The 17,915-nt window shown below is 51.0% G+C and overlaps 1 protein-coding gene across 1 annotated transcript in view; it reads left to right on the top strand.

The window, feature by feature from the left end:
- Nucleotides 1–17,915, top strand: part of ITGA11 (integrin subunit alpha 11) — a 124,697-nt gene that overhangs the window by 10,375 nt on the left and 96,407 nt on the right. The gene's annotated exons all lie outside the window — the stretch shown is intronic.

Below are 17,915 nucleotides of genomic sequence, written 5' to 3'. Positions count from 1 at the left end.
TATGGAGGAGGCGGGGTGTTAAGGACCAGGAAGGTGAGTGGATCCTGGACATGTCGACTTTGCGGGGCTCTTGGGCAGGTGGAAATGTTGGCTGGGAGCTTGGAAGCGAGTCTGACTTGGAATGTTTTGACTGGGAGCCTGTCATGTATACATGCTTAGTGGCACGCCAGGCCTGAGAGAGAGGGAGAACCCGTGGCATGGTCCCTCCTGTCCCTCTATCCCCTTTCCAGGCCCAGAAGCAGTGATTCATGCCCCAAACTTAAAGAGAACCCAGATTCTGATTTTAAAAGCCTTTCAGAGCAGAAGAAACCAACGAGAAGGCCGGGCCAGACCACAAGCCAAACATCAACTGTGGAATGTGCTTGCTAATGACGGTGAGGCCAGCCAGGGGCAGACATGCTGGCCGGCTTGCCAAGAGGCCCCTCCGGTTGTCCGGAATATGTCAAAATGGTCACCGAGATGATCCCTGCTCTTCCCTCTCTCTTCCGTGTGCATCTCTGCATTTGAGCACATCTTAAAACTAGCCCCTCCCCCCACCCCCAGTCTGTAAGTTGCACTGGTCCCCATGATCCTTGCTGTGAAAGCTCTGGTCTGCCATCCGTCTTCCCACCTCTGCTCAGCCCGGAGGACTAGGACCAGGAGACAGGCAGGGGTCTGGGGGCTGCTCTGGGGGTGCCCAGAAAGGCTCCCGTGGCTTGTGGCAACCAACTGGTCTCCCTGCATCCGCCCTGTCCCTTGAGCTCCTGCACCCAGTAGCCAGAGGGATGCTGCTTGAATGTGGATGGGATCATGTCCTATCCCTCTGCCACGAACTCTCCGGGGCTCCCCTTCTTCTCTGGGTGAGAGACTTGTGTGATCTGACTCCCCTGCCTTTTCCACCTCATCCTCTACTCCTCCCCCACTTGCTGCTTCGGCTCCACCCACACAGTTTCTGGAATGTTCTTCAAACATACCTGGAGCCTTGGGCTTCGCACTTGCTATTCCTTCTGCCTGGATGCTCTTCACCAAAGAGCCTCTCTCGCTTCCTTCAGGTCTTAACTCCAACACCCGCCTCTCATGGAGGCCTTTCCTACACCCCTAACTAAAATGTCAGCCTCCCCTGCATGCACCCCCTTATATAAACCCCCGTGCCTGCTTTAGTCCCGCTGGGGTATTTCTCACTAGCGAGCATTATTACCAATTTTCTTTATTAACCTTGTTTATTGTCTGTCTCCTCCAACGGAGTGTCATCATGAGAGCAAGAATTTCTATATGTTGTTTTACGTGTGTATCCCAGGGTCCAGAGCAGTGCCCAGCCAGAGGAGGCAAGTAATAAGTAGTCGTGGAATGAATGAATCAATGAAGACCTCCCCGCAGCCTGCAGCAGGCCTGAAATCCCATTAGTTAATCCCCTTTGAGATAAGTAGCACCCTCTCCCCAGTCACCTTTCTTAGGATACCAGTCCCCTAGGCGTTCAGTCCTGACACTTCGCAGGCCTTTGGTTAGTAAAGCCTTTCTTTCCGGACAAGAGTGTGGTGGTAGTTGCTGGCGGGCTGCTGAGGCGGAGGAGGGGATCTTGAAGGGAGAAGGGCCTTGAAAGGGGCAAAGTGTTCAGAGTAGGCAGCCCAGGCCAGCCCAGCTGGCCCCATGCTGTTCAGTGTTATTTACTGTGACTCAGAGAGGACACAAGGAGACATGGGACAGACCTTGTTTTGACACAGAAAAAACCTAGGTATGTAATGGACTTCCCAGGGAACAGCGGGGTGGAGCAGAAGTTTAAAATGCCTCGTTTCCCACAGAAGGGTAGTGATTCAGACATCCTCCATGGACCGCAGAATGTGGATGTGTCCTCCGGTACCCCAGAAGGAGCTGGGAGTGCCCAGAGAAGATGGCAGGGGCTGAACAGTAGACCCCAATAGTGGACCAGGTTATGGTCCAATCCCTGGGAACCACCAGACCAGATTCTGCCCTGGTGACTGGGGAGATGACAATAAACCCATTGTACATGTGGGGAGACTGAGTCTGAGCCCAGTGAGGTTCATATTTGGGGCATGTAACCACTGACTTGAGGTTTGAATACCGGCCCTGGCACTTACTGTGTGACCTTGGGCAGCTCACATCCTCTCTTTAGAATGTATAATGGGAATTATAACGCCTACCTTGTAGGATTAGTATGAATAAATAGAAATAATACTGATTACCAAACAACATGTCTGGCAGGGATGACGTGCTCAATAAACGTGTACTACTTGCTAACAGTCATTGGGGGCTTCCATGAATCAGGCTTTGTTCTTTTTTTTTTTAATAAATTTATTTATCTATTTATTTTTGGCTGCATTGGGTCTTCATTGCTGTGTGCGGGCTTTCTCTAGTTGCAGTGAGCGGGCTTCTCATTGCGGTGGCTTCTCTTTGTTGCGGAGCACAGGCTCTAGGCGCGCGGGCTTCAGTAGTTGTGGCACGTGGGCTCAGTAATTGTGGCTCACGGGCTCTAGAGCACAGGCTCAGTAGTTGTGGCATACAGACTTAGTTGCTCCGCGGCATGTGGGATCTTCCCGGACCAGGGCTGGAACCCGTGTACCCCTGCATTGGCAGGCAGTTTCTTAACCACTGCACCACCAGGGAAGCCCCAGACTTTGTTCTGAGCACTCGTCTTCTCAATAATCCTAAAAGAGGGGTGCTGTTATCTCCTCCATTTTAGAGATGAGGAAACGGATGCATGTCGTTAAGTAACTTACCCAAGGTCACCAGGGTCATAAAGTCACAGCCTGGAATTGGAACCCAGGAGGTCTGACTCCAGAAACTGCAATTCCCAGAGGTCACGTGACTTGACTGAGGTCTTGCAGCTGCCGATAAAAATGAGATCCAGACTCCAAATTCAGGTTTGATCATCTCCAAAGCCCATCTTCTTTCCTGCTTTCCCTGTACTGCTCACACAGCTCTGGCCATATCTGTGTAACATCTGGAGTACTTTCACTTAATAATTTTCATTCAACTGACTTTAAATCAACTCAGTCTTTTCACTTACCTTCATCGTAAGCAATAATTGCTGTGAAACCTAAGTTTTGATTTGCTTGTAGTTTTTTAATATCCATTAAACGTGAGTTGTCAAGTTTTAATGTTCACCCTTGTCCCACGTAAACTCTTCTCACCCATTATGCCCTAGGAGACACTAGGTCACCCTGTGCGGCCCTCAGCAAGGACAGGTGACCCCTAGTCCCTACTCATCCAGAACTGAAGTGCGACGGAGCTCAGGTTTGCCTGGGGGACGTTTTGACGAGACACACCTAGACTCCATTCATCTGTGGCATGATTTCTCAGCTGCCCTGGCTCTGTCTTCTTGGAGGTTTAGTCAAGGCCCCCTCCAGGGCTAGTATCCCCTTGGCACACACCGGGAAGAGTCCAGAGAAGTTGGCAGGTGTGGCCATTTTCTGTCGTGCTCAGCCCACCCCAGGGTGAGGCCCAGGAGGGCACTTTCACACCACCTGGTAGCCAGGTCCCTTAGTGTTTCTGCAGTGCTGTTTGGCTTGGCAGTGGCCCCACTGGACTGGTGCCCACTGCTGATGGAGACGGGCCAGGGAAGAGGGGTCTGCCCAGGGTGCCCCACTCATGAGGGCGGAGGGAGCTTTTATGTGGAAGCAGAGGCCAAAAGCCCCAGATCAAAGCTTTGCTGAGCATTGCACTGGCCTGGAGTTGGGAAGGGGGCAGGGAGGGATGTGTTAGGGGGAGAGCAAGGAACCACTGGGGAGGGTAGTCCAAATAAGTCTGTTGTCTCCATGAAAGAAGAGGAAACCCCCAATCCTCTCAGTAACAAATGTCCTTAGAGGATGTAGGTTAAAGTGGAGAAGAGGAGGTTGCTGCTTTCTCTGGGCCCTAGCAGCTCCAGAAAGGCCTCCTCTTCCAAGAAGCCCTCCTGGATCACTGTCAAAGTGATGATCATATTTCTGTGAGCTTCTCTATCACATCAGCTGCATTTCATCAGCTATCATCTTATCAGCTCCGCCCTCCCTCTCCACAAGGCTGCCTGTCCCTCGGGCAGTGGGCACTGTTCACTACCTTCCCTCTTACCTTCTCCTCCCCTGTATAGCGTCCCACCATCCTGCCCTACCTCCAACTCTTAGGGTCTTGACACTGCCTCAGGCAGTTCATGCCAGCCCGCGCCCCTCTTCTTTAAACCTTGACTCCGCTCAGCCTGCTGAGCAGTAAAGCAGCTGCAGACTAATTCACGCGGAGGAGTTCGTGGCTAACTGAATATTAGACCTACCCTGCCTCTTCCTGATGTTATAGGAAAGGCTGTTTGAAATCAGCCATGGCTTAGCCCAGATGGACCAATCTGGGCCAACCCTGAATGGAGCAGAAGTGGAAACCAAAGCCTGGGACTGGATTACCTCTCTCACTAACTGGACCCTCCAAGCCTAGGGTAATGAAAAAGCCCTAGACTGTGGATGAGGACCTCTGGGTCAAGTTCAGGCTCCAGTTCTAAACTTAAGTGAGCCATGTGCCCTCTTGAGATGTCCATTCAGTCCCTTCCAAAATAAATATTTGGCCTTCATGTTTCTAAAAGGTCTTCAGCGGCTGTGCTTCCATGCTTCTGTGAACATTTCCTGAGCCAGAACCTTGACTCTGGGTATAAAGCCACGTGTAACACAAGAAAGAAGTTGACAACAGGAGTTCTATTTTATTTTATTTTAAATTTATTTTATTAAAGCATAGTTGATTTGCAGTGTTGTGTTAATTTCTGCTGTACAGCAAAGTGATTCAGTTACACATATGTATACATTCTTTTTCATATTCTTTTCTATTATGGTTTGTCACAGGATATTGAATACAATTCCCTGTGCTATACAGTAGGACCGTCTTGTTTATCCATTCTATATATAATAGTTTGCATCTGCTAATTCTAAACTCCCGATCCATCACTCCCCCAACCCCCTCTCCCCCTTGACGACCATAAGTCTGTTCTCTATGGCTGTGAGTCTGTTTCTGTTTCGTAGATAAGTTCATTTGTGTCATATTTTAGATTCCATATATAAGTGATATCAGATATTTGTCTTTCTCTGTCTGACTTATTTCGCTTAGTATGATAATCTCTAGGTCCATCCATGTTGCTGCAAATGGCATTGTTTCATTCTTTTTTATGGCTGAGTAGTATTCCATTGTATATATGTACCACATCTTCTTTATCTGTTCGTCTGTCAATGGACATTTAGGCTGCTTTCATGTCTTGGCTATTGTAAATAGTGCTCCTGTGAACATAGGGGTGCATGTATCTTTTTGAATTATAGTTTTGTCTGGATATATGCCCAGGAGTAGGATTGCTGGGTCACATGGCAACTCTATTTTTAGTTTTTTGAGGAACCTCCACACTGTTTTCCATAGTGACTGCACCAGTTTACACAGGAATTCTATTTTAAAACAACTTCATCTAGAGCATGGGTGGCCCCAGTGCATGGTTGGCCCTTCATCATCCACAGGTTCATGAGGATTCCTGGGCTTCAGAGGCCTCTTGAGGGGCCTCAGCGTCATGTCTGCCTGGGGGGGGGGGGGACGTGGAACCTGAACATCCCAGATAAATAGCTCTCCTTGGCTTGCATCCCTCCAGTGACAATTGGCTCACCACCTCACAAGGCAGGACTTTGTTTTCTAGCAAAGGCAGAGGGAATCATGAGCCCTTAACTCTCCTAAGGACCTAAAAGTAGGAGTGAACATTTGGGATAGTTTTGAAAGCATGAGTAACTGACATATACCAAAAACCAAAGGGTTCTGCGTAACCCTCAGAGAACCAAAGCACTTCCACTCCCCAGCATCCTCCATCCCCACCAAGCCTAGCCAATAGCATCCAGCTTAGCTTGTGTTCTGGTGGATCTATGTTGAGCTCTGTGCAGAGGGAGAACTTTTCAAATGGGTAGGGTGTATCCACTGTAGGGCGGGCCCTGCAGGCTTGGAAGGCATGGGCCCTCGCAATTCCTTTTTTTAGTTTGTATTCAAAGACCAGGGACAGACAGGCCCAGCAGTTCTCTGGGTCCTCGCTGCCCTACTTCCTCTTCTTCAAGGGAAAGCCTTGCCACAAATTGCATATCCTGAGCTTTGTCTTTTTCTTACTTTGTCCAAACACCCCCTGGGCTGGGGCTAACCCCAGATGCCCAAGGCTCTTGATCCACACACTCATGACAAGCAGGAGACAATCTTAGGAGGTGGAAAACCAAAACCAAACTGTCTGAGCTCTTTGAGCTGGTTAGTATGTCAGGAAAGGGAGGGACTCACTGTCTAATTCGTCTCCCCTAGAAATGGCCAATGGCCAGGAACAGAGTGGGCAGGGCCGCCACGTACAGCTGTGCAGGCTGTGCACTTCAGAACTCAGTCAACTACAATGTAAACAGCCCCCTCTACAGTTGTGTAGTGAAGTGCAGTGACCTGGGAGTGGGTGGTACAGAAATTGGTAACCGAGTACATAAATGGGCTTCATTAAATCCAACACAGGGACTTAGAGATACAGCATCTAGTCCAGTGTGTGCTTTTTACAGATAAAGAAACTGAGGGCCAGAAAGAAGAAGAAATTGGCCCAAAGTCATAAAACAAGTTAGAAGCTGTGCTGGGATTAAAACTAGGGCTTCTGAAGCCAAATTCAGTGCTCTGAGTTCCCTCCCTCCCTGAGGCTCTGAGTATCACATTCCCTGTCTGCTCCTTGTTAGCAGGTTAGTGTGTGAGGTTAGTGAGGTTCTTGGAGGCCTGAATATTTCTATTCTTTCTCTCTCTTTTTGGTCTCATATTGTCTTATATGTCAGGAGGTGCATATTGAGCCTCTTTCGTGTGCTAGGCATTGTTCTAGATCCCGAGGATAAAGATACAGTCCCTTCCAGTGTAGTGCTGGTAAATGGTTAACAACCGATTCTGGCTCTTGGAGAGAGTCCTTCTTTGTAGCCATTGGCCAGTTACTGTGGTGTAAATCCTCCCACCATGGTCAGCTTTAAGTGACCAACAGGCATCACTGAACGGGAAGATTGCACACAATTGTCTCTTGTGAGCAGGGACCAGCACACCACTCGTTCCTTCCCTTGTAGAACTGAAACTCTAGGGGGAGAATAAGCAAATAGCTCTTGTAGCCATCTGTTACTATGTTTACATAATAAAAGAAACAAAGAAGCTGCTTTGAGGGAGAGGAATGGATTCTCCATAGCATGGTCAGGGAAGATTTCTCCCAGGCTGTGACATTAAAACTGGAGGTGGAGAAGGAGCTGCCTAAGCAAAGATTGGGGGGAGACTGTTCCACACAAAGGGAAAGGCCTTGAGGTGGAAAGAGCTTGGTTTGAGGAGCAAAGAGGAAGGCAGTGTGGCTGGAAGCAGGAAGTGGTGAAGTTCATGGCACAGGAGCAGACTGGTCCTGCAGGGCCTGGTGGGCCCTGAGGAAGGGTCTGGAATCTACCCTACATACAATGCGAGGAACCTGGAGGGTTTGAAGCAGGAAAGTTCCAGGATCTGATTGGCATTTTTAAAAGATCACTGTGGCTGCTGTGAAGAGCATAGCTTGCAGCTGAGCAAAATTAGAATTGAGGGACCAGTTAGAAGGCTCTTGCCAAAGTCCAGGCAGAAAAGGATGAGAATGACTTGGGCTGGGTGATGTCAGAGGAAAGAGAGAAGAGTGGACGCACTTGAGAGGGATGGAGAGGGTAGAACCTGCACGGTTTGCTGATGGGAAGTGACAGAAAATCCTGAGGAAGGACCTCCAAGCTTCTGACTTGAGCAATCAGGGTGGTACTGCCAAGAGCATCGATGGGGAGACTTTGGGGAAAAACCAGTGTGGAAGGGAAAATCTAGGGCACCTCTTTGGTCATGTGAAGTGAGGGATGCTAGAAGACATCCAAGTGAAAATGTTCTGTGGGCAGCTGGACGTTGACTGTGGGACTCAGAAGGCAAGACTGGGCTGGGGTATGACTGGAGGTTCTTGGGAGCCTGGGCCACTTTGAGGTGAGTGGAGGAAGGCAGCAGCCCAAGGCCCCAAATACTCAGCCGGATCCTAAAGTGGATGCTGGGGTCACATCTCTTGACTCCAGTTTTTCCACGCAGCTTGGTGTGTGTGTGTGTGTGTGTGTGTGTGTGTGTGTGTGTGTGTGTGTGTGTGTGTGTGTGTGTGTTAATCAAGCCTTCATTGCACTTTAAATGAACTTACAACACAGATTCATAATATCACTGTTGGTGTGTTTTAAAATCCATCATGGTAGCTCCTGAAAGCTTAAAGAAAGAGCTCCATTTTGATCAATGTCTCTACCTAGAGAGAAAGAAAAATGACGTAAGGCAGAAAATACACTGGCTTTCATCACCAAGACATCCATCTTGTTCCTGACGGAGGTGATCCACGCGTTATTCCTGAGGGAGGTGATCCCTGGGATGGCTGTCCAAGGCTGGGAGTGAAAATAATGTTAATTACAGTAAATTTCAGCCTGGTGTTTCCCTTTTCAATTTTTAGGCCTGTTTTCCACGAACCTGACATCTGCTTAAACAGCATATTGGCAAACTCCTGATTTCTTTAAAAAATAATAAAAAGGGCAGATTTTTGCTCTCACCAGCACTTGCTGTCTTTCCATCCCCCCCCTCTGGATGCTTACGCAGTGTCTCTATTTCAGTCCACATCCACCTGCCCCTGCAAGCGTTTGGTCTCCACCACAGATCTTAGAGATGGGGCCCTCTCCACTGCAGGAGGCTGCCCAGCCTGTGTCTGATGGTTTCTGATTTAGAGAATTCTTCCTTCTGTAGGGCGGCACATGCTTTGGAGAGTTGAAGCATGTCGTGATAAGTCGCACATCAGCAAGCATGTGTTTATCTAGCACAAAATAGGACACCAGAACCGGTTTTTGATGAGACAAGGATACTGAAGTAGGGGAGAGAGGTTGGCAGGCCAGGAAAGAGGGTGGGACTGTCAGCACCCAGCATGTATCATGAGAGCCCCGTGGAGCCTGGCTGGGGTGCAGAGGGTGAATTGACAGAGGGCCGAGGGTAAAGGGAGGGCTGCCCTGTGTCCCGTCTGCTCATGTTCTACTCAGATGAATATTGAGTTAATTTGATAAGCTTGGCCATGGTCATTCATTCACTTGTTCATTCATGAATTTGTTCTGTCCACTTTGTTGAGAGCCTGTTGTATTCCAGACACTGTGCAGGGAGCAGAGGTGAGGAGGGACAGAACCCCCTCAGCTTGGTTAAAGTAGCCTCCCTTTTGGCACCAAATGTAAGGTTAGCATAGGGTCTTCAATGCTTCAACTCAAATGAAAGCTTCTCAGAGAGGGCTATCACTGGTCCAGCTGGAAGGGTGTCATTTTCAGGTGTGAGTAGGGGGTCTTATCTGACCCCACCAAGGAGAGCTCTCAGCTGCCCTGCCTGCCCTCTCACAGACACAGCCAGCTTTGATGAGGATGCTCAAAAGCACTAAAAGATGTGTAGCCTGGGAAGCAGACAGGATGAGACCTCGGCACCAGCACCTGGGCCCCAGGCAAGTCAGTCTTGGACCTTTAGTTTCCTCACCTGTTCAATGGGGAAGAAATCCCAAATCACTTGTTAGAATTAAATGAAATACTCTTCTAAGGCACCTGGCCCATCCTGGCCCTTGGTAGGTGCTCTGAGAGTGGCAGCTGAATCCCGCTGGGAGATTCGGGGAAGGAGTGGAACAAGAACCCTGCCCAGGGACTGGGGAGGGCTGGATCCCCACTCTACATGTGCCCCACTGGCTAGAAGACTGGGTCCCGGCAGGTAACCTTCCTTAGCCTCCATTTCCCATTGGGGAAAGAGGCCCCAAGCCCACGCTTTGTGTGTGTTGACTTCATATTTGTCCATTGCTTCCCCTAGTGTTCGTAACTCTAGGCCCCAAGGGGATGCAGGTGCAGTCCATGGCGTGGTTCTGTCCCCTGGACTCTCCGCCCCAGGTGGGGAGGGTTGGCTCAGGAGGCCGGACAGTCAGAGAAGGGCACAGGGTGCATAGATGGAAAGGGTGAGTGGGACATGCCCTGGGCCCCCTGACAGGCAGGTGCAGGATGGGGCTGACAATATGAGAAGGCATTCGGGGGTAGGGAACTGAGAGCAAAACCTTGGAGGGGAGAGGGGCAGCCAGCACTCCCTCTGCTGTGTGGACTGCTTGTTAAGAGGCCGCCTGCAGGGACCTGATGAACTGGTGAATATGCGAGCTCTCTCCCAGCTGACACCTCTGTGCACACGTGAGGGCTTCCTCCAGACTCGGCTCTAGTGGGACCCAGAACTCTCCAGCCACGGTGGTCCCCCGCCTCATCTCACACACGAGGAAGCTTTCTGATTCTTACGTGTTCTTTTTCACACATTTAACATTCAGGGGACACCAAAGTACCACCTTCCCTGGAAGGTGGACATGTGGCCACAGAAGCCCACGGCACAGCCGCTGGCAAGCTCAGAGCTGCTCGTGGCCAGAAGCAGCAGTGGGTGTGGACCAGGGATGCTCTGGCTCCCAGATGAGATCACTTCCCTGAGATTCCCCTAAGAAACAAGTGCTGTGCTCATTCCGTGGGGAGGGACGACGCCTTTCCACGAAGTCACTCTCCAGTTCCCTCTGCCTTCTCTCTCTGTCCAGTCTGGGCAACGAGCTGGCCCTTCAGACTGAAGGCACCTCCCTCCCCTAAACCCGCCCCTCTCTCTGGACTCCAGTGGGGAGAAATCATTGCCACCTGTCATTACCCCTCCCCACCCTGTCCTCTCTGGCTAATCCCTTGGCCACATGTGCACGCGCATGCACACACAGCACACACCAGTTGCTGCCAGCGAGCCGTGTTCTGACCTGCATGAAGCTAGGGGAGCCAAGGATAGGACACCCCATCCAGAGATCAGGTTCTCTCCTGCTTCTTCAACAGAGGGAAGGAGAAGGAAGAACGGTGGTGCTGGTGATATTAGCGGTTGGAGGAGTATGAAGCAGGGTAGACTCCATAGCATTTCCTTCTGAGGAAAAAGGCAGTGTGATAATGACCAGTTAGCAGAGAGACATGAAGCCACACCCAGAAGGCAGTCATTGTGTAAAAGAGTCACATGCTGATTAAGCTGCTAGAGAAGCTAGGAAACAGGGTGGTCTTTGCCAAGAGTAGGGAGGACGCATTTGTCTCTCTCCTGGGGAGACCCAAGTGTGGGCAGGTTTGCTCTAAAGCACCAGGGGGGCAGCAGGGCCTGGTGGTAAGAACTGGCTTGATATCACCAGACCAGCCCCCACCCGATCATGGCCCCCAGTTCTAGCAGCAGGGCAGTGGCAGCTCAGGGCTAAGCCACTGGGGGTTCGGGAGGGTGTTACAGCTCACTTTCATAAGTGGCTTGAAGCTGAGGGGCACTTGTGTTGGACCCAAGTGCTAGAGAGGAGGGAGGGAATGGCCCCGCTCCTGACAGCCAACCTGATAGAGACCTGCAGGGGCAATGGCCATCTGCTTGCCCCCTTGGGGTGTCCCAGTGCTCAACTGCCTACTCCTCCCCTCCGAAGGGAGATGAATTTGGAAATGAATCCAGAGGAGAAGGGTGACACAGACTCAGAACATCCTGACTGTTAAGGTTTTCAGACCACCTGGTCTAGCTTCCTCCTTTTCTATATTGGAGACTAAGGCGTGGGGAGAAGTAACTTGTTCAAGGTTCAGCCAGCCAGTGACAGAACCCAGGGGAGGACCCAGGTCTCCTGGTGCCCAACCTAGTTCTACTCATCACAGCAGTGCTAGCTCTCAGGAGGTGGGCATTGTATTCCCATGTCCCCCTTTCTGAGTCCTAGAATCAGCTGTCCTAAAGTCAGGAGTCCATCCTCTGGCCTTTGACCTTGGCAGTGGTCCTCCAGCCATGTCTCCCTCCTAAGGGATCATGGCTTCCATGCCTAGAAGATCCCAGGGAGAGAGAAGCTCTGGTCGCTCCAAGGCCATATAGCCATGTACTCAAGGATTCAGTGCATACCACTGGCATCCTCAATTTTTGAAATAAGACGAGTCTGGAAGGGAACTGTGGTACCCCTGCCCACTAGCTCTGAATTTCCTCGCTGAGGTTTTAGCAGCGCAGTCCAGCTCCAGGACGAGGCTGGGCTTTCTTGGAAAGGTGATCACATTGCCTGGACCCCCACCAAGGCCTTCGTCCCTTTGACATCTGGGTGTGCCCAGAAGCCACATCCAGGGAAGTAGGGCCCTGAGGCCAGGTCTCCACGGTTCAGGCAAGGGGAGAGGCAGCTGGGACCTGGATAATACAGAGCATTAGATGACAGTTTTCTTTTTGGATTGGGAATGCAAAATATGATCATTTTTGCCTGGAGAATTCCCCTTCCTAAGTGTGTTTGGCTTCAACTGACATTAAGATGAGCTTGCATTCCTCCATACCGCCTGGCCTCCAATTCTAAATTGTTTGTGGAGACTCAAGACAGATGCTCGTGTGCCAACAACTGGAAGCTGGCTGTGTGTTTGCTCTAGAGAACTTCCCTGACATGTGCCAGGGCTGGGCCTTAGTAGCAGAGAGCTCAACCCTCTCATTTGACAGATGGGGACACTGAGGCCCAGAAAGCCATAGTGACTCTCCATGGACACTTGGCCAATTTAGTGACAAAGCTGAGATTAGAACGCAGGTCACCCTGCCCTGGGCCAGCCTTCTCTGGGCTTCACTTTGGGTTCTGGTGACATGCAAACATGTCTGTTGGCTCACGCATGTGGCTGCAGACTCTGAAGACCACAAGTCATGACCCTACTACCCAGCATGGAACCTGGAGCGTCGTAGCCCCAAATAGACATTCGTGGAAGTGAAGGATTATAGAGCAGGGGTATAGAGGCAGTGGTGGTAAATAAAGATGGGCATGGTGACCTTGGACAAATCCCCACCCCTCTCTCAGCCTGAGTTCTCTCATTCACAAGGGTCTTAAACCCAATCAAGTGGTTCTCAAACTATGTTCCAGGACACCCTAGGGTTCCAAAGAAATGTCTTAGGCTTGTCACTGCAGGTAGGGAGTTTCCTTGCCCCCATCCTTAACCCCAACCTCAGCTTCCTGTGTCTGCTTTTCATTGTATAGATTTTGTTTCCAAAAGGTGGGATTCACTGCAGAAAAACAAAGTGTTGAGACCACTAGGTTATTGGATCTATAAGATCCCTGTTTGCTCTTGAAAATAAAATCCTAATAAGTTACCCTTCCCTGATAACATATTTGCTGCACACCATTTTTGAGCCTGTGTTAAATTGTCCAGGGTTCACGTCCCCTGGCCATGGGGCAGAGAGAAAATGAGGTACGGGAGGGCCCTTGAGCCCAGCATTGATGCTAGGGGTCTGTCTGTATGTCTGTTGTTCCTGTGTCTGCCATTCCTATGTCCCGATGAGGCAGGACAGCCCAGCTCTAAGGCTCTTGGTGCAAGGCTCAGGCAGGAGAGGTCATGACCTGCCTGCTAGGCCACTCTGCTCCCTGACACGCTAGGTCCAGGCCTCCCCATGAGCTCTTGAGAAGGGAATGACTGGGTTACCACCCCAGAAACCATGAGTTCCCATTGTGTAATTATTCCTCCCCTTCCCTGATTGTCCATCATTTAAGACAGGGGTCCCCAACCCCCAGGCCAAGGACCGGTACTGGTCCTTAGCCTGTTAGGAAGCAGACCACACAGCAGGAGGTGAGCGGTGGGCGAGTGAGCAAAGCTTCATCAGCCACTCCCCGTCGCTTGCATTACTGCCTGAGCCCCTCCCCATCGTCCGTGGAAAAATTGTCTTCCATGAAACTGGTGCCAAAAAGGGGCCACATGGAGCCTTCGGACTTTCTCCCCAGATCCTTGGGAAGCTAATGGCCGCAGTGTGGGGTGTGACGGGTCGAGGGTGGAGCAGCCCATCATGGGTGCTCAGCTGAGTCTCCTTGAGCTCTAGCGAGCACTCCCTGTGGAGCTGTTGAGTCCACAGGAGCTCCAGACACGTGTTGGCCAGTGTGCCTCAGCATTTGGGACTGTCACCACCCTGCCTGCTGATAGCACAGTAGCCTCCACCTCAGCCTGGAGTGGTGGGTTTGAGATCAAGCGATGCTCAAACATCATGCTGTGGTTTCAGTGCTTTCTTGGGACTGGCTGATGCTTTTTTAAAAGATAAGGTTCTGAGAAAGGGAGCAGCAGCTGATGTAACTTTGGCCATAGTCCACAGGAGAACAGGCCAGGAACTGTGGGTTTTTTCCCCCTCTGTCATCAGTATCAAGGGCAGTAAAGTGGCAAGCTGCCCAACCAGGCTCCCACTGTCTCTGCAGTCGGCCTGTTGACTCCCATCAAAAACAACTTTGTTTTCTTTTATTGGGATTTGGGGTTCATAAATCTCTGAGGAGAGTACATTCTCCAAGCATGAAAGCCACCTGCCATCAGGGGAACGGGCCAGAGATCTTGTCGGGGGCCAAGGTCAGGGTGTCAGACTTGACATCACCTTTAGGAAATCCATTCTCTGGTTGGTTCGGTTTGGTCAGAAGCAAATGCCGACTCGGGGAAGAAACCAGCACTTTGTAACTTAATGCCCCGTCCCTGAGAGCTTTTGTCCTCTTTCCTGTGGCCAGATTTCACTAATCCTGTCCAGGGGGTTGGGGGGTGGGGACTGGGGGAGACAGGACTAGTCCTAGACAAAGCCCCCTGGGGAAGGGAAGGAGCACAGGGCTGCCGGCCTCCTCTCCCATCTACTGCCCCCAACCAAACCCAAAGACAGAGGAGGTGTGGGACCTGAGGGCAAGAGGAAAGACCCGTTTCTCTGAAAAGAATTTTCCCTGCCTCCAGTGGGTCCTTCTCTGAAAAGCTGCTCTCCCAGGGGTAGCACATCACCCCAGTGCCCTAAGCTACCTGATCATGGGCTTGCTCTAACCTCCTCCCAGCTGAGTGATTTGGGGCAAATTACTTCACCTCCCAGAGGTATGATAATATCTACTTCACAGGGTTGGTGTGCGATTTAACTAAGTAATATAAAATTACTGCTGAGATACCTAGGATAGTGCCTGGAACATATCAGTGCTCAGTGAATTTTTTTTCCCCTGTTACTCGTTGAGGGGAGAGAGTGTCCCAGCCAAATGTGGGTCCTGGTCTCTAACCATTCAGTATCTATTGACTGCTGACTCTGAGCTAGATCTTTATTCAAGGCGGTAAGGATACAGCAGTGAGCAGCGTCTCTCGGCACTTAGAAGACATAAGAATATTATAGAATATCAGCCACGTGACAATAAACAGATAAATATGTAACATGTTAGTGATAAGTGCTATGAGGGCAAATGAAGGAGAATAAGGGGGATAAGAGTGACAGGGTGTCCTGCTAAGGGACAATATGGCATTGAAACAGAGACCCGAATGACTTGAGAGAGTGAGCCCCGCAGGTGACCCAGGGAGGAGCTTTCCAGGCAGAGGGAACAGCCAGGGCAAAGATGCTAAGTGGGGACGGGTCTGACACATTCTAAGAACGGCAAAGGGGACAGAGTGGCTGCAGCAGAGGGATGGAGGGGGAGGACAGGAAATGAGGGGCAGAGGGAACCGGGTGGGATCATGCAGGGCCTTGCAGGTAAGCATTTTGGCTTTGACTGTGAGTTGGTGGGAAAATGATGAGGCATATGGAGCTGAGGAGTGATTGGATCTGACGGGTCTTGGAAGGATCCTTCTGGCCATGTTTGCCCAAGAAGCACTGATGGTAGAGAAGGCCCTGAAGGCACAATTTATGGCCTTAGCTTCACTGGCCCTCACCCCCTTGTTGGCCTGGGAGTGGCGGGTGGGTCTGGATTTCTTGACTGCCCAACATGCCTTCCTCTTGTCAAGGTCACCTCCCTTTGCTGGGCTCAGATGCAGGAAAGGGAGGACCAAGGACCACCAGGGGACATCTCCAGGGGGCACCAGGGAGCCAGATAAAGTGTTGCCCCCCAGTCAGGGAATGTGCGTGGCCTGTGCATGTGTGTGCATGGATGTGTGTGTGTGGGCATGTGTGCATGCACATGTGTGCCTCTCTGTGTGTACATATGTGCGTGTGCATGTGTGTGTGTCCATTCCTAGGACAGAGTTGGAGAGTTCCTCGTCTGCAACTCCACTTCTTCTTTGACCTCTCTCTGTCCACCTCCCAGCTGTACACAGGTGACACTAGTATCTCTCTCTGCTCTGTGACATGCCGTCATTGGCCAAGGACTGTGCCCCTTCATCCATCTGTGCTCACCCGACCAGGCCCCTCTTCCCCAAGGCTGCCTGCTTCTAACCAGGCTGATAAGTCCATTCGTGGGCTGGGCTTTGTACATAAGAGTATGTAAATAACATACGCTTCTTCCCCCACCCCCACTTAGGGCTATGACACTAAGTTCATGTGGCAGATTAGCAGTCATGAAGACAGGGTTGGCAGCTATGTAGCCACTCGCTGTCACTGTCTGCTCCTGTATCCCCAGCAGGTACTGCTCACTGATCACACTAGTCTTGCCCACTGAGCCCAGACTTGACCTCAGAATCCTTCTTAACTCAGTGCTCCAGGCAACAGTAATAATCAATTGACATGGATGAGTGAGAACACATGTCTAACATCCCTAATCTAAGGTATTCTAGCGTTACCTCAGGGGACTCTAATTCTGGGACTCTAATGATGGAATTTTTGGCCACTGTATCCATTTGCTGAGCAGAAAAGAAAGCGTAGCAGAAACCTCTTGTTCCTGCCTGTACAGTAGGCCTTATTCAAGTACATACTCCAGGGCATCCCTCTTGAACACTCAGACTCAGGGGGTCCGTGCCAAGGGAAGGACAGAGGGACGCTCAAGGGTACTAGCCTCAGATTCAGAGTCCCTATCCAGCAGGTTTTGGGACCTTGGGCAGGTCAGTTCACCTCTCTGACCCTCGGCTTTCCTGTTGCTGCCCACATCACAGGGTTGTAGTGGAGATCAGGTGATAGCAGGTATGTGAGTGTTCTGTGAAATTTATAAAGTGCCCTACACATGAAAGGAACGACAATGATATTCTGTCGACTGTTTTGTTCTGCTGATTGGTTTTCACTTATCTGAGAGTTTTGGCTCATGGTAGGATCCCACCCCTTAAATCCCATGGGTCCCAAGTTTGGTGGTCCGGTAGGTACTGATACGTAACGAGGCCAGACGTGCCTGAAAATGCCTCGTGGAGGGAAGGAGTAGCAGAGCAGGTACCTGGGGTCCTGGCTCTGCTGCTGCTGCTGACCCACTGTGTACCCCTGGACAGCCTCTTAACCTCTCTGGGTCTGAACCCCCCTCTGCCAAATGTGGATGATGCTTCCCATTCCCCCCAAGTCCTGTGAGGGTAAATGGTGGCAAATGTGAGGAGACCCAGAGCCCTAAGCAGCGTACAAGTGTGAATTGCTGTTTCTTGTGATTCAGCACAAGAATGCCAAAGGGGTAAAGCTCTTTGCCCCAAGGCTTTCCACTAGGTGGAATCGGTTAATTGACCGATTAGGGGCCAAGGTGAAAGGGTTACGGGAATTTCTCTCTGCTTTGCCTCAGCTGCTCCAGCCGAGCAATATGCCAGGCGGAGCTTTGCATATGGATTCAGAAGGAGGTGGTCAGCCAGCAGCGCTGGAGCCATGGCCACTAGGACCCCAGGCTTGGTGGGGCGGTGGGGGGAGGCGAGAGAGGTGGGAAATCAGCTCCGTGACTCTTTAGCAGGCAGAGGTGAGAGAAGGGAGAAAGAGAGGGAGGAGTGGGGAGTGAAGGAGGAGAAAGGAGGGAAGAGAAAAAAAAAACCGGAAGAGGAGACCAGCAGAAGCTAGAAGAAGCAGGGTTGGAGGAAGGAGTGATGGAGGGGGACGGGGACTGTCTCTTCCTTATGGGAGCAGGAATTCTCTCGGGAAGGGACTGGGTCTTCCCTTTCAGACCCGCCTGGTCTCTCTAAGAGTAGGTTTTATGCCTATGCCTCCCCTATCAGATTGGCTCCCCCAGGGCAGTGGCTGGGCCTTTCCCATCAGACTGTTGGCTCCCCAAACAGGAACTGGGGCTCCCCAGGGATAGG

This window comes from Tursiops truncatus, chromosome 2 (genome assembly GCF_011762595.2).
Source record: "Tursiops truncatus isolate mTurTru1 chromosome 2, mTurTru1.mat.Y, whole genome shotgun sequence".
NCBI lineage: Eukaryota > Metazoa > Chordata > Mammalia > Artiodactyla > Delphinidae > Tursiops > Tursiops truncatus.
The sequence above is the reverse complement of the archived record's forward strand: the minus strand, read 5'-3'. Positions and strand labels throughout refer to the sequence as shown.